Genomic DNA, 24,695 nt, shown 5'->3' on the forward strand with positions numbered 1-24,695 from the left:
CAATACAGAACACGTTTGGGGAAAGCGTCAGAGGGTTTGGGAAGGGGTTATTATTGGGACAATGGAGAAACTGCTATTGTTCTCTTTTAGGTAAAGGTTATGGGGAGATTTAACACCAGAGATCAAATTAATAAGAGGGTTTAATGGAGTAGAGGGGCAGAAACCAGGTTCCTCCTGAAGAAGGGCATTATTCCACAGTTCTGATATCAGCAGAACTAGTACCCAGACTGTTTTCTCTTGATCCCCAGTCCCCGGATTTGGAGTTTAGGAGCTGGTGGTATTTGTACATCTCAGAGCCTCTCAGTTAGTCGGCCTGTTCACAAACCGCTAGAATAAGCGGAAGCAATGGCCGCCTTCCTACCCACAATCCCCGGCGCTCCAGAAACCGCTCTCTTTGCCTCTAACGGGGCTGACGAGGACTGGCTCGGACCCGCGGCGACAGCGCCGGTGGGAACCGGCCCCCGGTGAGGGAGTGCGGGCGGAGAGAGGAAGGGGAAGGGCCGGGACTGTCCCAATATGGTTTGTGATTCCCCCCACGCCCCGACCCAACCGGGGGAGCGCTCCTCGGTGTGAACTGAAGTCATAGCCCGACACACCGCTCGACCCTACCGTTGAATTCCCGCAACCGCCCTCCGGCCGGGGGAGGGAACCGAACCCGCTACGATATTACCCCCCTCCCCCCCCGACACAATGGCTGGCGGCCGGGCGCATGCGCGCAAAGCCCTTCCCGTTCCTGACGCTGCGGCCTCGGTTTCGCTGACAGCGATAGGACGCTCCCGGAGGCCGAAGGACGGCGGCTTCCAGCTGGACGCCATGGAAGGTATTTTTTAAGTTTTTAAATTGTTCCTCTCGCTGCCCGAGCGTATCTCTGGCCGGTTTGTAGCCGGCGCTGGACGCTTCGATTGCAGGCACCGACTCTGCCTTTATCGCCGCTGCCCTATGCAGCCAGCGTTAAACCTGGGTGTCTGTGTGGGTTGCCAATAGGTAATTGGTTTACTATTGTCACATGCACAGTGCAAAGCTTTTGTTTGCCTGCCGTCCGGACAGATGATTCTGTGCAGAGAGGTTGTACAAGAGGGGTGTGTGTATTGTGTGGATGCAGAATCTGGTGTTACACAGAAAGCGCACTGTTTGAATCTTTGGGATGAAATGCAAGAGCCACGGCGAGGTAGACTTGGGAGTTCAAGAGTTCGGTTTTTTTTATCCGTTCAATAGTCTCCATGCAGCGGGATCGAGGCTGTCCCTGAGCCTGGGTTGGTACGTGTTCTCGAGCTTTCGTATCTACAACCCGGTGGAAGGGAGGAGGAGAGGGGCTGACCCCGGCTGGGTGCTTTGCTAAAGCGACGGGAAGTGCAGGCAGTGGATGGGAGGCTGGTGTTCATGACGGACTCGGCTTTGTTCGTAGTTCTCTCCGATTTTATTAGCCTTCGGCAGAGCTGTTGCCATGCCAAACCGTGATGCATACAGTGCGTCCGTAAAAATAGGCGACAGTCATCAGAGATGTGTCGAATTTCCTTAGCCTTCTGGGAAGTGCAGACACTACTGTACCTTTGTAGCGCGTACGTGTCTGGATCAGGCCGAGTTTTGGTAATATTTACCTCGGAACTCGGAGTCCTCTATCATTTCCACATCAGCACTGTTGGTACAGACGAAGTGTGCACTCCGTCCCGCTTCCTGAAGTCAACGACCAGCTCTCTTCTGTTTTGATAACAGAAGTGGGAGAGGTTGTTGTCATGATACCATGCTGTCGTCTTCCTGCGTTGTCTCGCTCTTGTTTGAGATCCAGTCTGTGATGATAGCGTCATCTGTAAATCTGTAAACGGAGTGTAAGCAGAATGCGGCCATACAGTCGCGTTGGGGATCAGGGGTCAACTTTCCTCGCCATGTATATTTGTATGTATTAGGAATTTCCGATGGTGTGTTGGCACCATCCGCAACAAAAAAATCAACTTTCAACAGTGAAAGGAATTATATGGAAGTAAAGTTATTACGGATCTGGAATAAAGTGTGCATAAATACCTGCGTATGTTTACAATGCAAACAACATTATTAAAACAAGAGATTCTGCAGATGCTGGAAATCCAGAGCAACACACTCAAAATGCTGGAGGAACTCAGCAGGTCAGGCAGCGTCAATGGAAATGATGCAGCCCTGAAGAAGAGTCTCGCCCGAAATGTTAACTGTTTATTCATTTCCACTGATGCTGCCTGACCTGCTGAGTTCCTCCAGCATTTTGTGTGCTGCTCAGCATGATAAAAGTTGTTTAAAGTGTTTACAGTAGTGACTGTGGTGATATCGATGTAGCTATGAAGAAGGCAAGACGGTGACTACACTTCATTAGGAGTTTGAAGAAAATTGGTATGTCAACAAATACACTCGAAAACTTCTATAGTTGTACCGTGGAGAGCATTCTGACAGGCTGCATCACTGTCTGGTTTGGGGGCTACTGCACAGGACTGAAAGAAGCTGCAGAGGGTGGTAAATTTAGTCGGCTCCATCTTGGGCACTAGTCTACAAAGCACCCAGGACATCTTTAGGGAGCGGTGTCTCAGAAAGGCAGCGTCCATTATTAAGGACGCCCATCACCCAGGGCATGCCCTTTTCTCACTGTTACCATCAGGTAGGAGATACAGAATCTTGAAGGCACACACTCAGCGATTCAGGAACAGCTTCTTCCCCTCTGCCATCAGATTTCTGAACAGACCACAAACCCATGAACACTACCTCATTTTTTTTAATATGTATTATTTCTGTTTTTTTGCATGATTTTTAATTTATTCAATATACATATACTGTAATTCATTTACTTATTATTATTTTATTTTGTGTTTTTTTTTCTATATTATGCTATTCTTCTATATTAACAAATTTCACGTCACATGCCGGTGATAATAAACCTGATTCTGATAGAGGGGTTAACTAGAATGGTCGATCAGATTAACTGCCTGAGTGGAGGAATTGATAAGATGGTGTGGAGTTGCTGTTTTAAAAGCCCTATGGCGCCTTCCAGAAGGGAGCTTTTGGAAAGGAAAGTTTGAACATAGAACACAGAACAGTACAGTACAGGCCCTTCAGCCCACAATGTTGTGCCGACCCTTAAACCCTGACTCCCGTATAACCCCCCACCTTAAATTCCTCTATATACCTGTCTAGTAGTCTCTTAAATTTCACGTGTATCTGCCTCCACCACTGACTCAGGCAGTGCATTCCACGCACCAACCACTCTCTGAGTAGAGAACCTTCCTCTAATATCCCCCTTGAACTTCACACCCCTTACCTTAAAGCCCTGTCCTCTTGTATTGAGCAGTGGTGCCCTGGGGAAGAGGTGCTGGCTATCCACTCTATCTATTCCTCTTAATATCTTGTATACCTCTATCATGTCTCCTCTCATCCTCCTTCTCTCCAGAGAGTAAAGCCCTAGTTCCTTTAATCTCTGGTCATCATTCATACTCTCTAAACCAGGCAGCATCCTGGTAAATCTCGTTTGTACCCTTTCCAATGCTTCCACATCCTTCCTATAGTGAGGCGACCAGAACTGGCCTAACCAGAGTTTTATAGAGCTGCATCATTACCTCGCGACTCTTAAACTCTGTCCCTCGACTTATGAAAGCTAACACCCCATAAGCTTTCTTAACTACCCTACCCATCTGTGAGGCAACTTCCATTATTTTTTTGCAGAGTGGGTTGTGTCTTGTCTGCCCACTGCTTTGCCCCGGTCATATACAAGTCCTGCAGTGATGATAGACTGCAGACAATGACCTTTCTCACTGAGCTGGCTTTGCTGAGGTTCTTGTACACTGTGAGAGGCTGCTGCAGCAAACCAGACAGTCATGGCTGATGTGAGGATGCTCTCCGTGATGGCAGTGCAGAATTGGACCAGCGTGTTCAATTGAACAAATGTTCAATTCCAACCAGAATTGGAAGCGGGATTTTACCAACTGCCGCACGAAGTACATCTTCTGACACGTAATGAAGGAGATGTGGTTTGCCCACATGAAGTCCTGCGAAATAATATAGGGAGTAAAGAGGATGCAGTCTTCTGGGTAATTGTGTTGAAGGTGCTGCTGCCATAGTTACTGTTGACATCTATAGGTCTAGAAGTCAACTGTCCAAGTGTGGAGGGGAGGGGTAAGATTGTGATGCTGAGACCTAGGTCTAACAATTTGGAATTATGGTGTTGAAGGCAGAACCAGAGTCAATAAATAGGACTCTAATGTAGGTGTCCTTACTGTCCAGAACTTCCAGAGATATGTATAGCCCAGGGAGATGACGTCTACCATGGGCCTCTCAAAGTTCAAAGTAAATTTTATTATCAAAGTACATGTGTGTCACCATATACAACCCTGAGACTTATTTTTTTGTGGGTGTACTCAATTAATCTATAGAATAATAACCATAACAGAATCAATGAAAGACTGCCCAACTAGGGCGTTTAATTAGAGTGCAGCAGAGAACAAACTGAAAATGCAAAAAGAAATAATAATAAATAAGCACTATGTATCGAGAACATTTGAAAGTGAGTCCATTGGTTGTGGGAACAGTTCAATGTTGGGGCGAGTGAAGTTATCCCCTCTGGTTCAGGAGCCTGATGGTTGAGGGGTAATAACTGTTCCTGAACCTGGTGGTGTGGGTCCTGAGGCTCCTGTACCTTCTTCCTGATGGCAGCAGTGCAAAGAGAGCATGTCCTGGGTGGTGGGGGCCCTGACGATAGATTCTGCTTTCCTGCGATAGCATTTCATGTAGGTGTGCTGAAGACTTGCGAGGGCTCTGTCAGTGTAATTGAAATTCCTTGGGTTGAACTTGTCTGGGAGGCTAGCGTTGATGTGTGGCATGACCAGCTTCTCAAAGCACTTCATGATCGTGATGCCAGAATTACCAGACAACGGTCATTAAGGCATATTATTTCAGAATCAAGTCATGGAATTTGTTGTTCTGCGACAGCAGTATATTGTAATACATAAGATATGCTATGAATTGTAATTAGAAATGAGAGTGTGGCTGGTCAGGCTCCCTGATCTCATTTTTCTTTGGCACGTGGTCTACTTATTGCAGGTGGGAACTTATTGGACGAGGGAGAGGTTAAAGATGTTGACAAACCCCCCCCTCCCGCCCCACCCCCGCAGTGAATCTGTACAGGATCTGAGGACATGGCCAGGGACTCTGTCAGTTTCTGCTGATCACTAATCTGATGCCTGCATCGATGACTGTGGATAGAGGTATATCAGAGGCTGATGGGACAGGTGTCATCACTTCATTGACCTTCTGATCAAAGAGCACATTGAGACGTTCAGGGAGGAATGTGTTATTGCTAGCTTTACTGCCTGGCTTCACTTTGTTGAATGTTACGGCTGTGGCTGGTCTGGGACTCCAGTTTAGTGTTGTCTCCGATGATTTACGAGGACACAGCTAGCATTTCCATATAGATCAGGGTCATTCGACTAAATCAGGGGTCCCCAACATTTTTTGCACTGCGGACCGGTTTCATATTGACAATATTCTTGCGGACCGGCCGACCGGGGGGCAGGGGTAGGGTTGCCAATGGATGAGAGTAGCAGTCAAATACGCTGGGTTTACCCCGAGAAAGACTACAATGACCATGAAGCCTTGCGCGGGCACCAGCGTGCATGCGTGTGCGGTTTTTTTCTACAAGTCGTTTTTGGCAATTCTGTTCAGCGGAGGGGAGGGGGGGGTCTTAATCACGACCGGAATATCAGTGATAAGTGGCTAATACACTCAATTTCCTTTCTAAAAGGGTTTATCTAACGAGTTTAATATTAAACACACAGTGCATATTTTCCTCGCATGAATATAGTGATAAGTCAATTATCAGGGGAGGACAGGGGAACTTGAAGTAAGTGTTGAACAAACTTCCAGTAGCAGTGGTAGAGGCAGGTTCGATATTATCATTTAAAGAAAAATTGGATAGGGATATGGACAGGAAAGGAATGGAGGGTTATGGGCTGAGTGCAGGTCAGTGGGACTAGGTGAGAGTAGAGTTCGGCACGGACTAGAAGGGCAGAGATGGCCTGTTTCCGTGCTGTAATTGTTATATGGTTATATAAGTCACTTATAAATCAATAGCACCATAACATTTTAAGTAATGTTTGGATATTAAACACGCAACACATATTTTCCCCGCATGAACATATAAAATCATTGCAACATAGCAATATCTCTGAATCAGTGGGAGCTCTGGGCTTGTTTCCCTGCAACAAGACAGTCCTATCACGGGCTGATGGGAGACAGCAATACTCAAAGGGGGTTCCTTATGTCCAGTCTATTCCGCAATTTAGTTTTCATTGCATTCATTGCAGAGATATGTTGGAAATGGAAACACCGTTTTCAGTGCTTTCCTGACTATCTCAGGATATTTAGCCTTGACTTTGATCCGGAATGCTGGCAGAGATGTTATGTCAAACAGACTTTCCAGCCCGCCATCATTTGCAAGCTCGAGGAGTTGATCTCCTTCCCGCGCTGACATGGATGACGCGCGGGTAATGACCTCGCATGTGTAATGGCTCAACAGTGGGCGTGACAAGGAACAGGGAAAGGTGCAGCTGACTCCTATCGCCAAATCATATCGCCCAGTAGCGCATGCTTTGTGGCCCGGTACCGGTCCGCGGCCCGGTGGTTGGGGACCACTGGACTAAATAATTGGCTCCTGGATCTAGTGTATCTGGCTTTGTGTCTGTGGACTCACTTTCATGAACTTCAGTTCTGAATGTTATTTGCTTGCTTTTATTGTTGCAAAGTTGTTTAAAGTGTTTACAGTGCAGTGGCTGAGGTAACAGAGGGGTATAGGGGTTAACTGGAATGGTTGATCAGATTAACTGTCTGAACTTTCTTTGTTTTGTGGCTGCCTGCAAGAAGACAAACTCAAGGCTGTATATAAGAATACTTTGATAATGAACTTTGAACACATCAGACATGGCCTTCAGTTGATAGTGAGTCTCTTGGCTCATTCATGATTTTCCAGTTGGGGAAAATCTAGAATGATTGTTTTGGTGTGTAATCCTCTGACTGACTGACTGACTGACTGATTGACTGACTGACTGACTGACTGTTTCACTGACTGACTGACTGACTGACTGCCTGACTGACTGTTTCACTGACTGACTGATTGACTGTTTCACTGACTGACTGACTGACTGGCTGACTGTTTCACTGCTGGTGTTTAGGGCAGCAATGGAGGTCCTCCATTCCTGCCAGTGTTTCATCGTGTCAGTAGCTTCTTTCCCGTTTTCACTACTGTCAGTCAGCAAATCCTGGATTCTTCATTGCTGTTTCCGTAATAGTTTTGTTTTACTAGTCAGGGTTGTTAGCCCTGAGCTGAACCCCCGAACCTGGAGGACTGGTGGACCACTCTTCGTCTGGCCTCTGCCCTTTGACCTGTTTGACATGGGTTACCCAAGAGCCGAAGCATAAGGCCTTGACTCCAGCCACCGTAGCTCTCCGGGTCGTTGAGGCACACAAACCTCCAAACTCAACAAGGTTGTGGTCCTCTTAGAGGGTGTAGTCCTCTACATTAATGAAATTTGTGGTTCCCAAGGCAGACTCATTCAGATTGACTGATAAGTTCTTGAATATGGACCAATTAGACATGAGCCAATTGTATACCTTTAATGAATTAGACCAGCACTGGGAGACTTTCCATACCAGATCCTGCCGTTTGTGTCTGTAACCAAGGAGAAGGAGTACAGCTTTTCCAGGATGGAGGGATAGGCATCTTTGATGTTTCACCTTCAGACTTACTGTCACACATACTTCAAAATGTGCTATTTGTGTTAACAACCAACACACCCGAGGGTGTGCCAGGGGCAGCCCACAAGTGTTAGCAGATTTCAGTGCCAACATAGCAAGCACCACAGTGCTTGGCAGAACGACACAGAACAACAACAGTGAAACCAGATCCGTTCCTCCCCGCCCACCCACAGTCTTCAACCAGAGGACAGGCTGTCTCCAGCCTCGGGCCTCCAGCAGGGTCATGGATTCATAGGGCTCTGACTCCCCAAGCATTCACAGATTCAGGCCTCTAGTAGAGTCACAGATTCATAGACACTGGGCCCCAGCTCCCTGAACATTCGCACAGACTCGGGCTCCAGCCATCGGCCCTTGGCTTCTGGACATGCATTCGGCCTTCGGGTTTCAATCCGGACCTCCGTGTTCAGTAGGATTTTTAAGTGCTTGCTGGGATAGGACGTGTGCTGATAGTAGTACACTGTTGAAATCAGCCTGTTTGAATTCCCCAGTCATGATGAACGAAGCCTCAGAGTACACCGTTTCAAGGTTTATAGACTGTTAGGATAGCCGAAGTGAATTCCCACGACAAATAATATAGTGGGCCGATTTTCAGGAAGTCACCAGGATCCGTCGTGGCCAAGTTCCACGTGGGGTTGATTAGTGACAGAGTGTTGGTGTGTCAGGTAAATCAAAGTTCAAAGTGAATTTTATTATCAGAGTACGTACATGTCACCATGTATAACCCGGAGATTCTTTTTCCTATAGATAGCAAATCTATAGAATAGTAATTATAACAGGGTCAATGAAAGATCACCCAGAGTGCAGAAGACAACAAACCGTGTAAATGCAAATATAAATAAATAGCAATAAATAACAAGAACATGAGATAAAGTGTCCTTAAAGTGAGATTATAGGCTGTGTGAACATCTCAATAGATGACAACATTCGCAACACGCTGGAGGAACTCAGCAGGTTGGGCAGTATCCGTGGAAAAGATCAGTCAACGTTTCAGGCTGGAACCCTTCGTCAGGACTGAAGAGGGAAGGGACAGAGGCCCTATAAAGAAGGTGAGGGGAGGGTGGGAAGGAGAAGGCTGGTAGGTTCCAGGTGAAAAACCAGTAAGGGGAAAGATAAAGGGGTGAGGGAGGGGAGGCAGGGAGGGGATAGGCAGGAAAGGTGAAGAAGGAATAGGGGAAAACACAATGGGTAGTAGAAGGAGGTGGAACCATGAGGGAGGTGATAGGCAGGTGGGGGAGGGGGCTGAGTGAAATAGGGAGGGGGAGGGAATTACTGGAAATTGGGGAGTTCTATGTTCATACCAAGGGGCTGGAGACTACCTAGACGGTATATGAGGTGTTGCTCCTCCAACCTGAGTTTAGCCTCATCATGGCAGTAGAGGAGGACATGTATGGACAAATCTGAATGGGAGTGGGAAGCAGAGTTGAAGTGGGTGGCTACTGGGAGATCCTGTCTGTTGTGGCGGATGGAGTGGAGGTGCTCGACAAAGCGGTCCCCCAATCTGCGTCGGGTCTCACCGATGTAGAGGAGGCCGCACCGGGAGCACCGGATGCAATAGATGATCCCAACAGACTCACAAGTGAAGTGTTGCCTCACCTGGAAGGGCTGCTTGGGGCCCTGAATGGTGACAAGAGGGGAGGTGTAAGGACAGGTGTAGCACTTATGATTACAGGGATAAGCGCCGGGTGGGAGATCCGTGGGGAGGGACGTGTGGACCAGGGAATCACAGAGGGACCGATCCCTGTGGAAAGTGGAGAGGGGTGGAGAGGGAAAGAGGTGCTTAGTGGTGGGGTCCTGTTGAAGGTGGCGGAAGTTGCGGAGGATAATGTGCTGGATTCGGAGGCTGGTGGAATGGTAGGTGAGGACAAGGGGAACTCTGTCCCTGTTGTGGTGGCAGGAGGATGGGGTGAGGGCCGAAGTGCGGGAAATGGAGGAAAAGTGGGTGAGGGCATCATTGGTGACGGTAGAAAGGAAACCACGACCCTTAAAGAAAGAGGACATTTGAGATGTCCTGGAATGGAAAACCTCATCCTCGGAGCAGATGCGGCGGAGATGGAGGAACTGGGAATATTGTATCTGCCTACCTGGACTCCATTTTGTCACCCATAGTTCAGTCCCTCCCCACTTCCATCCGGGATACATCCCATGCCCTCCACCTCTTCAATAACTTCCAGTTCCCTGGTCCCGACCGCTTCATCTTCACTATGGATGTCCAATCCTTATACACCTCCATTCCCCATCAAGAAGGCCTCAAAGCCCTCCGCTACTTTCTGGATAATAGACCTCACCAGTTCCCCACCACCACTACCCTCCTCCGGTTGGCGGAACTGGTTCTCACACTTAATAACTTCTCTTTTGGCTCTTCCCACTTTCTTCAGACTAAGGGTGTAGCTATGGGAACTCGCATGGGCCCCAGCTATGTCTGCCTCTTCGTTGGTTACGTGGAACAGTCTGTGCTCCAAACCTATTCTGGACCTGCTCCCCAACTTTTCCTTCGGTACATTGACGACTACATTGGTGCTGCTTCCTGCACCCATGCTGAGCTCGTCAATTTCATCGACTTTACTTCAAACTTCCACCCAGCCCTCAAATTCACTTACTCTATCTCGGACACTTCTGTCCTCTTTCTTGATGTCTCAGTCTCCATCTCTGGAGACAGACTGTCCACTGACATCTTCTACAAGCCCACTGGCTCTCATAACTACCTCAACTATACCTCTTCCCACCCTGCCACATGCAAAAATGCCATTCCCTATTCCCGGTTGCTCCGACTCCTCCGCATCGACTCCGAGGATGAGGTTTTCCATTCCAGGATATCTCAAATGCCCTCTTTCTTTAAGGATCGTGGTTTCCCTTCTGCCATCATCAATGATGCCCTCACCCGCATCTCCTCCATTTCCCGCATTTCGGCCCTCACCCCATCCTCCCGCCACCACAATAGGGAGAGAGTTCCCCTTGTCCTCACTTACCACCCCACCAGCCTCCGGATCCAGCACATTATCCTCCACAACTTCCGCCACCTTCAACAGGACCCCACCACTAAGCACATCTTTCCCTCTCCACCCCTCTCCACTTTCCGCAGAGATCGGTCCCTCTGCGACTCCCTGGTCCACACGTCCCTCCCCATGGATCTCCCACTTGGCACTTATCCCCGTAAGCGCAAGTGCTACACCTGTCCCTACACCTCCTCTCTTGCCACCATTCAGGGCCCCAAACAGTCCTTCCAGGTGAGGCAACACTTCACTTGTGAGTCTGTTGGGGTCATCTATTGCATCCGGTGCTCCCGGTGTGGCCTCCTCTACATCGGTGAGACCCGACGCAGATTGGGGGAGCACCTCCGTTCCGTCCACCACAATAGACAGGATCTCCCAGTAGCCACCCACTTCAACTCTGCTTCCCATTCCCATTCAGATATGTCCATACATGGCCTCCTCTACTGCCATAATGAGGCTAAACTCTGGTTGGAGGAGCAACATCTCATATACCGTCTGGGTAGTCTCCAGCCCCTTGGTATGAACATAAAATTCTCCAACGCGGTAATTCCCTCCCCCTCCCTTCCCCTATCCCTATGTCACTCTGCCCCCTCCCCCAGCTGCCTACCACCTCCTTCATGGTTCCGCCTCCTTCTACTATCCATTGTTTTCCCCTATTCCTTCTTCACCTTTCCTGCCTATCACCTCCCTGCCTCCCCTCCCTCACCCCTTTATCTTTCCCCTTACTGGTTTTTCACCTGGAACCCACCAGCCTTCTCCTTCCCACCTCTTTATAGAGCCTCTGCTCCTTCCCTCTTCAGTCCTGACAAAGGGTTCCGGCCCGAAACATCAACTGATCATTTCCACGGATGCTGCCCAACCTGCTGAGTCCCTCCAGCGTGTTGTGAGTGTTGCTTTGACCCCAGCATCTGCAGAGTATTTTGTGATCTCAATAAATAAGTATAGTTGTCCTCTTTTGTTCAATAGTTTGCTGGTTGCGGGGTTGTAACTGTTCTTGAACCTGGTGGTGCAAATCCTGAGGATCTCGTACCTTCTGCCTGATGACAGCAGTGAGAAAAGAGCCTGGCCTGGGTGGTGAGAATCTCTGATGATGGACGCTGCTTTCCTGTGACAGTTTTTCATTCAGATGTGGTCAATGGCTGGGAAAACAGTTCTGTTTTAAACACAGAGTTCTAAGTCCTTCATACAGAGGTCATTTCCACAAATTAGACCTGAGGTCTTCTGTTGTCTATCTTTTATATTGATGATTTGGATGAGAATATAATTAGTAATTGTTCTATTATTGTCACATGTACCAAGACACAATGAAAAGCTTTTGACTGCCTGCCTGCCAGGCAGATCATTCCCTACAGAAGTATGCTGAGATCGGACAAAAGGGAAGAAAGAAAACAGGAAGTAGAATGTAGTGAGAGAGTTACAAAGAAAACGCAGTGGGGTAGACAAGTAAAGTGCAAGGTCCATCTGGTAGATTGAGATTAAAGCATTCATCCTCAGCACAGAATACATCTGTTCAGAAGCTTTATATCAGCAGGACGGAAGCTGTCCTTGGGCCTGGTGGTACGTGCTGACAAGCTATTGAGTCTTCGATCCAATGAGAGGGAAGAGAGGATTGAAAAACCAAGGGGAAGGGGTCCCTGATTGTGCTTTGCCAAAGCAGCAAGAAAGAGTGAAATGATTACTAAGTCTTGAGGTGACACCAGAACTGGTGGTGAGTTTGTTTACATATGCACAAGTATGGGTACAGAGTCGTAGAATACTACAGCAGAGAAACATGCCCTGCAGCACATTTAGTCTGTGCCAGACTATTGTTCTGCCTAGTCCAATCGACCTGCACCTGGACCATCGCCCTCTGTACCCTTGTCATCCATGTACTTAGCGAAACCTCCTTTAAAAGTTGAAATTGAACCCGTATCCATACTTGCTGGAAACTTAGGAGTGTCAGAGGGCAAAAGTGAATGTTGTTGCTCTTACTAAGGAGAAGATGCTTGGGAAGCTGAAAGGTCTGAAGGCAGATAGGTCACCTGGACCAGATGGACTACACCCCAGGGTTCTGAAAGAGGTAGCTGAAGAGATTGAGGAGGTATTAGTATTGATCTTTCAAGATCCAGGCATGGTTCCAGAGGACTGGAAAATTGCAAATGTCCCTCCACTCTTCAGGAAGGGAGGGAGACAGAAAAAAAGAAGCTACAGACCCGTTAGTCTAACCTCAGTGGTTGGGAAGATGTTGGAATCAGTTGTTAAGGATGAGGTATCAGGGGCACTTGGAAGCACATGATAAAATGGGCCAAAGTCAATATGGTTTCCTTAAGAGAAAATCTTGCCTGGTAACTCTGTTGGAATTCTTTGAGGAAATAACAGGCGTGGTTGTTCTTGAAGCTGTTGGTGCTGGACTTCAGGATTCTGTATCTCCTTCCTGAGGTAGGTGCGAGAAGATGACGTGGCCCAGATAGGGGAGATCTGTCTTGTTGAGGCAGCGCCTCATGTAGATACAGATAGTAATGGGGAGGGACGTGTCCCGGCTGCGTTAGGCAGAATCCTCTACGCTCTGCAGCTTCGTGTGTTCCGGTCCACTTGAATTGCCGTACAAGTGGACCGTGAAGAAGGTTGTCTAAGCTTACAACAGAATCTAGAACACTTTAGGGCTAGTGACTATTAATTACTTTGGTTTTAAAACAGTTATAGAAAAGGGACCTGCGTGTTGGACCTGCACCTTGAACCTGGCTTTCATCTGGGGCTTGGTTGCTTTCTTAACCATGGCTCACACATATGGAGAGCGCACGAAGAAGATCTCTTGTTTGGCAGTGGCGAGTTTCTCGAGCAGGTTGGTTAATTCAGGCCGCTTATGGTGAAAGTTGAGGGGAGCACTCTGAGAGCTTAAAGACACTCCACTGGCGCAAAAAAAACCTACAGCAATTTACAGGATCGGCATTATTCTCATTGCTACATCGGGCATGAGGTAGAGAAGCCTTGAGTCTAACCACCACCAGGCTCTGGATCAGTTATTACCCTTCAACCGTGAGACTCTCAGATCAGCGTGGATAACTTCACTCAGCACATCACTGAGCTGATTCCAGTCACTCTCCAGGACTCATCAATTCGTGTTCTCAATATTGTGAACGGCTTTACTATGCCGTAATCTTCTACATTAGTGTGGGCATGTGGCCAAGTGGTTAAGGCATTGGACTAGCGACCTGAAGGTCATGAGTTCGAGCCCCAGCCAAGCAACGTATTGTGTCCTTGAGCAAGGCACTTAACCACACATTGGTCTGCGACGACACTGGTGCCAAGCTGTATGGGTCCTAATGCCCTTCCCTTGGACAACATTGGTGTTGTGGAGAGGGGAGACTTGCAGCATGGGCAGCTGCTGGTCTTCCATACAACCTTGCCCAGGCCTGTGCCCTGGAGAGTGAAGACTTTCCAGGTGCAGATCCATGGTCTCGCAAGACTAACAGATGTCTTTTTTTTTCTTTTTAATGTTCTACATTCTAAACATCTTGGGTCAAAGAGCCTGGTACTGTTCTGTGTTCTGACACATGGCTCTCAGGCAATGGGCAAAAGTGTTGAAACCTTGTCATTTCCATATCATCAAGGACCCCACTGTCCAGGCCATGCTCTCTTCTCATTGCTGCCATCGAGAAGTAGGTACGGACGCCTTGGGTCTCACAACACCTGGTTCAGGAACAGTTATTACCCGTCATTTGAGATCTTGACTGGCATGGATAACTTCACTCACCTCAACACTGAACTGATTCCACAACCTTTGGACCCACTTTCAAGGGTTCTGCAACTCACGTTCTCAGTATTAGTTTTTTTTTGTATTTGCCCAATTTGTCTTTAATGTTCCCTCTAATTTCTAACGGCCAGTGTGTGCAAAAAAATCTTGTGCTGTGCAATTTTTTTGCCCGGGACAACAGCATGTGCACGCTGAATAACTTCTTCAATAAAAGCAGTGTAAATAAGCCTACAGACAAATCATTGCAAGCCTCACATTGTCAACACCATCCGTGTCAGAAGCCGGAAAAGGAAATGTGATTGTGTGTGATCGTGAAATCTACCTAACGTGCCAGCGAGGTAGGTGGTGACAGCCTTTTGTGCACAGTTTTAAATTCCTCTGTGCACTCGTAGCAAAAGATGGTGTGAGAGGACCATCCTTTGCACACTGACTGCCTGTCAGTCTTTGTGTGTGGCTTTTCATTGATTCTGTTGTATTTCTTTGTTCTACTGTGAATGCCTGCACGGAAATGAATCTCAGGGTTTTATGTGGTGACATACTGTACACATACTTTGATAATAAATTTACTTTGAACTTTGAGTTTAGTTACATGTGGATTTTACATTTTCACAATGATTTATCAGCAATCCACTTTCCTGTGGTATTTGATCTTTGTAGGAGTTGCCTCTAAGTGCGCGGGACTTTGCCTTCGCTTGCTGAACAGCGATTGCCCTCATTCTCTCCACAATTGGGTGCTGTAATTTATGGCCTTGTGTTTCTGTTTTAACTCCGCTTAATCTTGTGATATCTCCAGCTAGCGATGCCTTGCCAACTAAATGCTTCCCTGATCTAATTACTGCACTGCCTCATCTAACGTGGCCTTTAAATGAATTGTTCATTGCCGTCATGTGCTCCCAGATCCAGTAAGAAGCTTTTGTTTCCACACCATCCAGACAGATCATACCATACATAGGTGCATGGATGGAGCACAAAAGGGTAGAAACAGAGTGCAGGGTGTAGTGTTACACTTGCAGAGAGAGTGCAGATGAATTTACAGATAATTGCAGGGGCCACAATGAAGTAGCCTGAGGGATTGAGTTTATCTTTTAACATATGAGATTTCTGTTCATGAGACTTATAACAGTGCGACAGAGCTGTCCTCGAGCCTAGGATACGTGTCCTCAAACTTTTGTATCTTCTGCATGAGGGGTGGGGCGAGTAGAAGAGAGAATGTTTTGCTGGTTGCTTTTGCGAGGCAGCGGGAAGTGTCGACAGAGTCGCTGAAGGCGGGGCTGCTTCTCGTGATGGTCTGGGCTGTGTTCACAACTCTCTGCAATTTCTGAGCAGTCCTGGGCAAAGCAGTTGCCGTACCGAGCTGAGGTGCCTCTAGATAAGTTGCTTTTGGTGCTGCGTCTGTAAAAACTGGCGGGAGTCATTGAGAGCAAGCTGAATTTTCACACCTACACTATTAGCCCATTTTCCCATCAGCCTTTTCCAGTTCGTATGACACTTAGTTGACCATATTACAAACTTTTCAGATTTCCTTATGATTTAGACGGTAAGATATAAGAGCAGAATTAGGCCATTTGGCCCATCAAGTCTGCTCCACCATTTCACCGTGGCTGATCCATTTTTCCTCTCAGCCTCAATCTGCCTTCTCCCCGTATCCTTTGATGCCCTGACCAATCAAGAATCTATCAATCTCTGCCTTAAATATACATAAAGACTTGGCCCTCAACAGCTGCCTGTGGCAACAAATTCCACAGATTCACCACTCTATGGCTAAAGAAATTCCTCCTCAATTCCATTTTAAAAGGACGCCCCTTTATTCTGAGGCTGTGTCCTCTGGTCCTGGACCCCCCCCACCCTCCCAACATGGGAAATATCCTCTCCACATCGACTCTATCGAGGCCTTTCAACATTCCATAGGTTTCAATGAGTTCATCCCTCATTCTTCTAAATTTTAGTGAGTACAGGCCCATAGCCATCAAACGCTCTTTATATAACAAGTCATTCAATCCTGGAATAATTTTCGTGAACTTCCATTGAACCCTCCCCAGTTTCATCAAATTCTTTCTAAGATAAAGGGCCCACACCTGTTCACAATTCTCCAAGTGAGGCCTCGCCGGTACTTTATGAAGTTTCAACATTACATCCTTGCTTTTATATTCTAGTCCTCTTGAAATGAATGCTAATGTCACATTTGCTTTCCTCAACACCGACTCAACCTTCAAATTAACTTCACAAGGACTCCCAAGTCCCTTTGCACCTCAGTTTTTTGTATTTTCTCTCCATTCAGAAAATAGTCTACCCTTTCCTTTCTTTACCAAAGTGCATGACCGTACACTTCCCGACTCTATATTCCACCTGCCACTTCTTCCCCTATTCTCCTAATCTGTCTACATCCTTCTGTAGCCTCTTTACTTCCTCAAAATTACCTGCCCCTCCACCTATCTTTGTATCATCTGCAAGGCCATCAATTCCATCATCCAAATCATTGACATATAATGTAAAACGAACCTGTCCCAACACAGACCCCTGTGGAACACCACTTGTCACCAGCAGCCAATCAGAAAAGGCTCCCTTTATTCTCACTCCTTGCCTCCTGCCAATCGGTCCATGCTGGAATCTTTCCTGTAATACCATGGGCTCGTAGCCTGTTAAGCAGCCTCACTACATCAACCGAGTCTGTCTATTCTGCTCGTTATTTCTTCAAGAATTCCAGCAGATTTTTCAGGCAAGATTTTCCTTTGAGGAAAGCATGCTGACTATGGTCTATTTTATCATGCTACTCCAAGTACTCTGCAATCACATCCTTAACAATCAACTACAACATCTTCCCAACTACTGAGATCAGACATCTTCTGCCACTGTCCATTCTTGAAGAGTGGAGTGACATTTCCAATTTTCCAGTCTTCCAGAACCACTCCAGGATCTAGTGATTCTAGAAAGATCGTTACTGATGTCTCCACAATCTCTTCAGCTACCTCTGTCAGAACCCTGGGGTGTACACCATCTGGTCCAGGTGACTTATCTACCTTCAGACCTTTCAGTTTCCCCAAGAACCTTCTCCTTAGTAATGGTAACTTCACACACTTCATGACCCTGACACCTGGAACGTCCACCATACTGTTAGTCTTTTCCACAGTGAAGACTGATGCAAAATATTTATCCAGTTCGTCTTCCATTTTCTTGTCCCCCATTACTATCTCTCCAGCATAGTTTTCAAGTGGTCCACTCTCGCCTCTCTATCCTTTATACATCTGAAGAACTCCTCTTTAATCTTATTGGCTAGTTTACTTCAGCTAGCCAATAATACCTTTACCTTGTTAATGGCTTTTTGCCTTCTGTTGGTTTTTTATAAAAGCTTCCCAATCCTCTAACTTCCCACTATTTTTTGCTCTATTATATGCCTTCTCTTTGGCTTTCATGCTGGCTTTGACTTCTTGTTAGCCATGTCCTCTTGCCTTTAGAATACGTCTTCCTCTTTAGAATATATATATATATATTTGTTGCTCTGTTGTCATCCCTGCCAGTGTTCTTTTCCAGCCAATTCTGGCCAACTCCTCTTTCGTGCCTCTGTAATTCCCTTTTATTCCACTGTAATACTGATACAAACAACAGGAATTCTGCAGATGCTGGAAATTTAAGCAACACACATCAAAGTTGCTGGTGAACACAGCAGGCCAGGCAGCATTTGTAGGAAGAGGTGCAGTCGATGTTTCAGGCCGAGACCCTTCGTCAGGACTAACTGAAGGAAGAGTGAGTAAGGGATTTGAAAGTTGGAGGGGGAGGGGGAGATCCAAAATGATAGGAGAAGACAGGAGGGGGAGGGATAGAGCCAAGAGCTGGACAGCTGATTGGCAAAAGGGGATACGAGAGGATCATGGGACAGGAGGTCCGGGAAGAAAGACAAGGAGGGAGGGGGGGGAGGTATATTCAGAGGGACAGAGGGAGAAAAAGGAGAGTGAGAGAAAGAATGTGTGCATAAAAAAAAGTAACAGATGGGGTACGAGGGGGAGGTGGGGCATTAGCGGAAGTTAGAGAAGTCGATGTTCATGCCATCAGGTTGGAGGCTACCCAGATGGAATATAAGGTGTTGTTCCTCCAACCTGAGAGTGGCTTCATCTTTACAGTAGAGGAGGCCGTGGATAGACATGTCAGAATGGGAATGGGATGTGGAATTAAAATGTGTGGCCACTGGGAGATCCTGCTTTCTCTGGCGGACAGAGCGTAGATGTTCAGCAAAGCGGTCTCCCAGTTTGCGTCGGGTCTTGCCAATATATGAAAGCCCACATCGGGAGCACCGGACACAGTATATCACCCCAGTCGACTCACAGGTGAAGTGTTGCCTCACCTGGAAGGACTGTTTGGGGCCCTGAATGGTGGTAAGGGAAGAAGTGTAAGGGCATGTGTAGCACTTGTTCCGCTTACATGGATAAGTGCCAGGAGGGAGATCAGTGGGGAGGGATGGGGGGGACGAATGGACAAGGGAGTTGTGTAGGGAGCGATCCCTGCGGAATGCAGAGAGAGGTGGGGAGGGAAAGATGTGCTTAGTGGTGGGATCCCGTTGGAGGTGGCGGAAGTTACGGAGAATAATACGTTGGACCCGGAGGCTGGTGGGGTGGTAGGTGAGGACCAGGGGAACCCTATTCCTAGTGGGGTGGCAGGAGGATGGAGTGAGAGCAGATGTACGTGAAATGGGGGAGATGCGTTTAAGAGCAGAGTTGATAGTGGAGGAAGGGAAGCCCCCTTCTTTAAAAAAGGAAGACATCTCCCTCGTCCTAGAATGAAAAGCCTCATCCTGAGAGCAGATGCGGCGGAGACGGAGAAATTGCGAGAAGTGGATGGCGTTTTTGCAAGAGACAGGGTGAGAAGAGGAATAGTCCAGACAGCTGTGAGAGTCAGTAGGCTTATAGTAGACATCAGTGGATAAGCTGTCTCCAGAGACAGAGACAGAAAGATCTAGAAAGGGGAGGGAGGTGTCGGAAATGGACCAGGTAAACTTGAGGGCAGGGTGAAAGTTGGAGGCAAAGTTAATAAAGTCAACGAGTTCTGCATGCGTGCAGGAAGCAGCGCCAATGCAGTCGTCAATGTAGCGAAGGAAAAGTGGGGGACAGATACCAGAATAGGCACGGAACATAGATTGTTCCACAAACCGAACAAAAAGGCAGGCATAGCTAGGACCCATACGGGTGCCCATAGCTACACCTTTAGTTTGGAGGAAGTGGGAGGAGCCAAAGGAGAAATTATTAAGAGTAAGGACTAATTCCGCTAGACGGAGCAGAGTGGTGGTAGAGGGGAACTGATTAGGTCTGGAATCCAAAAAGAAGCGGAGAGCTTTGAGACCTTCCTGATGGGGTATGGAAGTATATAAGGACTGGACATCCATGGTGAAAATAAAGCGGTGGGGGCCAGGGAACTTAAAATCATCGAAAAGTTTAAGAGCGTGAGAAGTGTCACAAACATAGGTCGGAAGGGATTGAACAAGGGGTGATAAAAACCGTGTTGAGGTATGCAGAAACGAGTTTGGTGGGGCAGGAGCAAGCTGAGACAATAGGTCGGCCAGGACAGGCAGGTTTGTGGATCTTGGGTAGGAGGTAGAAATGGGAAGTGCGGGCTGTGGGAACTATAAGGTTGGTAGCAGTGGATGGGAGATCCCCTGAGCGGATAAAGTCGGTGATGGTGTGGGAGACAATGGCCTGGTGCTCCTTAGTGGGGTCACGATCGAGGGGTAAATAAGAGGAGGTATCCGCGAGTTGTCGCTGTGCCTCGGCAAAGTAGAGGTCAGTACGCCAGACTGCAACAGCACCCCCCTTATCGGCGGGTTTAATAATAAGGTTAGGATTAGTGCGGAGGGAGTGGAGAGCAGAGCGTTCCGAAGGAGTGAGGTTGGAATGGGGACAAGGTGCGGTGAAGTCGAGACGGTTGATGTCCCGTCGGCAATTAGCGATAAAGAGATCCAGAGCAGGCAGAAGACCAGAGCGGGGTGTCCATGAAGAAGAGGAGGGTTGAAGACGGGAGAAGGGGTCATCGGTGGGGGTGGAAGAGTCCTTGCCGAAGAAGTAGGCTCGGAGACGGAGACGGCGGAAGAAAAGTTCCGCATCGTGGCAAACACGGAACTCGCTGAGGTGTGGACGGAGACGGCAGGAGAAATTTCAGAAGTTTCTCCAGATGTTCCTCCATTCTCTCACGTCTGTCTCCATCAAATCAGGATTGTGCACAGTACCCTACTTAACAAATTACAGATATCATTCACCGGAGTGGCCGCGCAAACTGCGTCGCGCTGCCATCTTCTCCTCCTCCTGCTCCAAATCGACCTATTCTTACCCGCACTGGTGCATGGCACAGGCAGCAATTCAGAGATTATTTCCAGTGAGTTCCTGCTTTCCAGCTTTCTATCTAGTGTCCCTAAATTCTCTCTTCAGGACCTGCTCTCCTTGTCTTCCTTTGTCATTGGTGCCATTATGTACCAGAAGTTCTGGCTGGTCACCCTCACCCTTAAGAATGCCTTGGACCCAATCGGAGACATCCCTGATGCTGGCAAATGGGAGGTAATATATCATCCAGGTGACTCTATCACAGAATCTCATCTGTGTTCCTCTGACGATGGAATCTCTTATCGGCACTGCAGTCCTCTTCACCCCCTGCTCTTCTGAGCCACAGCACCAGACTCGGTTCCAGAGACCTGGTCAATGTGCCCCCTCCCCCCACCCCACCAGTAGGTCATCCCTCTCAATAGTATCTAAAGCTGTATACTTATTATTGAGGGGAACATCCACAGGTGTTCCCTCTGCACGGGCTGTGCGTTGCCCCTACTCCTCCTGACAGTCACCCAGTTACTTGTCTCCTGCAGTCAAGGGGTGACTACCTCCCTGTAGCTCCGACCTATCACCTCCTCATTCTCCTGCATGAGTCGAAGGTCATCGAGCTGCGGCTCCAGTTCCTTAACACCTTCTCTCAGCAGCTGCAGAGGTGTTTATCTGGGAGACTGGAGGTCTCCCACACCTCCCACATCCCACACACACCACAGAACACTGGCCCTGGAGCCATTCTCACTGCACTATGCTCTGACAGATGTGGAATGAACAAATAAGAACAGAAAGAGAGAAACTTACCAGATACTTTACCTCAACCAAGCCTGAAGCCTGATGAGCCAAAGCCACTCTAAACACTGGCACACTCAAGGGAATGGCTGCTCCACTTGCACCTGTGCTATTTTTATTGGCCCTTTCGAATGAAATCCTCTTCCTGATTGGTCGCTCCCCAACTCAGAGAAACTGCCGCAAAGCTCTGCCTTTTAAATCTTGACCGCAGTCCTGATTGAAAGGTAGCACTGACATTGGTTGTCCAACAAGATTTCTCCTTCAACTGGTCCACAGTCTAAGGTTCTAGAATGGGGCAAGGCCAATCTTAATGGTATTAGACAGGTATTTTCAGGGGAGTTGGCAAGTAAGGGGACGTCAGCCAAATGGGCGGTGTTTAAAAGGGAGATGGAGAGAAAGTTCCTCTGAGAGTGAGAAGCAAAGTTGGCAGAAGTAGGGATCTCTGGATGACAAGAGATATTGAATCTCTTGACAAGAGATCTTGTGTGGCCTGGTTAGGGTAATGCTTAGAGTAATGCTACTACAGTGCCAGTGTCCTGGGTTCAATTCCGCCGTTGTCCGTAAGGATTTCCTACGTTCTCCCCGTGACCACATTAGGTTTCCTTCAGGTGTTTTCTCCCACGTTCCAAAGCCGTACGGTTTCCCAGGCTAATTGTTGACAGAATTTCAGATGGTGATGAGGAGGACACGATATATTAGCTAGCGGAGTGGTGTCGCTGCCACAACTTTATTCAAGGTCAGTAAGACCAAAGAATTGATTGTGGATCTTAGAACAGGAAAGATTAGGGAAGACACACCAGTCCTCATCGAGGGATTGGAAGTGGAAAGGGTGAGCACCTTCAAGTTCCTGTGTGTCAGCATCTCTGAGGATCTGTCCTAGGCCCAACACATTGACGCAATTACAAAGAAGGCAGATATATTTCGTTAGGGGTTTGGCGAGGATTGATACGTCACAGATGTACCGTGGAGAGCACCCCAACTGACTGCATCACTGCCTGCTATGGAGGGACTTCTGCACAGGCTCAGGAAAAGCCAGTGATCTTAAACCTGATTCTAATTCTGGTCACATGGATGTGACGTGGGCTCGTTGGGCCAGAAGGTCCTGATACCGTGTTGTAAAAAGGGAAAGGGGGAGTCATATGCCAGGTGTAGACAGCTGGGATCTGGTGTTCTCTATATTTATTGCCTATTTATTATTATTATTACTTCTTTATTTTTGTATTTGCGCAGTTTATTCCCTTTTGCACACTGCTTGAATGCACAAGTCAGTGCAGTCTTTCATTGATCCTATTATAGTTATTATTCTATAATGGATTAATTGAGTGTGTAGATGAATCTCAGGGTTTTACGTAAGTGGTGATATACATGTAGTTGATAATTTTACTTTGAACTGTAGTGTATACTTTATGCATTGCACTGTACTACCGCCGTAAAAGAACAAATTTCATGACATATGCCGGTGATATTCAACTTGATTCTGATTCTGCTGTACCACACCATAATGCAGCCTTTCAACAGTAATCTCTGACAAGAGAAAACCTGCAGATGCTGGAAAGCCAAGAGACACACAGACATACACACACGCAGCATCTAAGGGAAAAAATACAGTCGACGTTTCGGGCTGAAACCCTTCGGCCGGACTGGAGAGAAAAAGCTGAGGAGAAGACTTAAAATGTGGGGCGATGGGAGAGAGAAATCTGGAGGGGGAGGGATGAAGCAAAGAGCTGGGAAGTTGATTGGTGAAAGAGACAAAGGGCCATGGAAGAAAGAAAGGTGGGGGGAGGAGCAGCAGAGGGAGGCTATGGGCGGGCAAGGGTTTAACATGAGAGGGTGGAAAGGGATGGGAAATGGTGAGGGGGGCGGAGGCATTACTGGAAGTTTGAGAAAACGATGTTCATGCCATCAGGTTGGAGGCTACCCAAACGGAATACAAGGTGTTGTTCCTCCAACCTAAGTGTGGCCTCATCATGACAGTGGAGGAGGCCATGGATAGACGTATGGGAATGGGAAGTGGAATTAAGACGGGTGGCCACTGGGAGATCCCGTTTGTTCTGGTGGACGGAGAGTAGATGCTCGGCGAAGCAGCCTCCCAATCTACGTCAGGTCTCACCGATATACAAGGGGCCACACGGGGAGCACTGAACACAGAACATGACCCCAGTAGACTCGCAGGTAAAGTGTCGCCTCACCTGGAAGGTGTTTGGGGACCTGAATGGTAGCGAGGGAGGAGGTGTAGGGGCAGGCATGGCACTTGTTCCACTTGCAAGGATAAGTGCCAGGAAGGCGATCAGTGGGGAGGGACAGAGGGACAAATGGACAAGGGAGTCTCGTAGGGAGCGACCCCTGTGGAAATCAAAGTGAGAAGGATGGGATCCATTTAGAGGTGGTGGAAGTTTCAGAGGATTATGTGCTGGACACAGAGGCTGGTGGGATGGTAGGTGAGGACAAGAGGAACCCTATCCCTGGTAGCGTGGTAATCTCTAGAAGTGTTCAGCTGAACCTCCTTCAGAAAGTGAAGTTGCTGATGTGTCTTCCATGTGTTTGCATCTGTGTGCTGTGCCCAGGGCAAGTCATCCCATATGTTGGCACCCACAAATTTAAAGCTACTGACTCCCTCTACTGCCAATCCTCCAATGAAGAACATAGAAAGATGCAGTGAAGGCCCTTAGTCACACAATGTTGTGCCGATCTTTAATCCCACTCTAAGTAATCAATCTAATCCTTCCCTCCTACAAAGCCCTCCATTTTTCTATCATCCTTATGCATATCTTCACAGTTTCTTGAATGTCCCTAACGTACTTGTCTCTACCGCCACCCCCGACAGGGCGTTACACACAGTCACTACTTTCTACATTTAAAAGAAACTTATCTCTGACCTCCCCCATATAGTTTCCTCCAGTCCCTCTGGAATTAGACTTTTACACCCTGTGGAAAAAGTTTCTGGCAGTCCACACAATCTACGCCACTTACCATCTTGTACACCTCTATCAAGTCAGCTCTCATCCTCCTCTCCAGAGAGAAAACCCCAGCTTGTTGGTGCATGTTAAGTCAACAATCAGTTCGTTAGTTTCACTAATGTTTAGAAGCAGCACTCAACCAGGTATCCCATCCCACTACTGCACACTT

General features: G+C 47.7%; 1 pseudogene; it reads left to right on the forward strand.

Moving 5' to 3' along the window:
• Positions 1 to 690: 690 nt before the first annotated feature.
• Positions 691 to 24,695, forward strand: part of LOC134352479 (zinc finger protein 271-like) — a 77,736-nt pseudogene continuing 53,731 nt past the window's right edge.

Source organism: Mobula hypostoma, chromosome 10, assembly GCF_963921235.1.
Source record: "Mobula hypostoma chromosome 10, sMobHyp1.1, whole genome shotgun sequence".
Lineage (NCBI taxonomy): Eukaryota > Metazoa > Chordata > Chondrichthyes > Myliobatiformes > Myliobatidae > Mobula > Mobula hypostoma.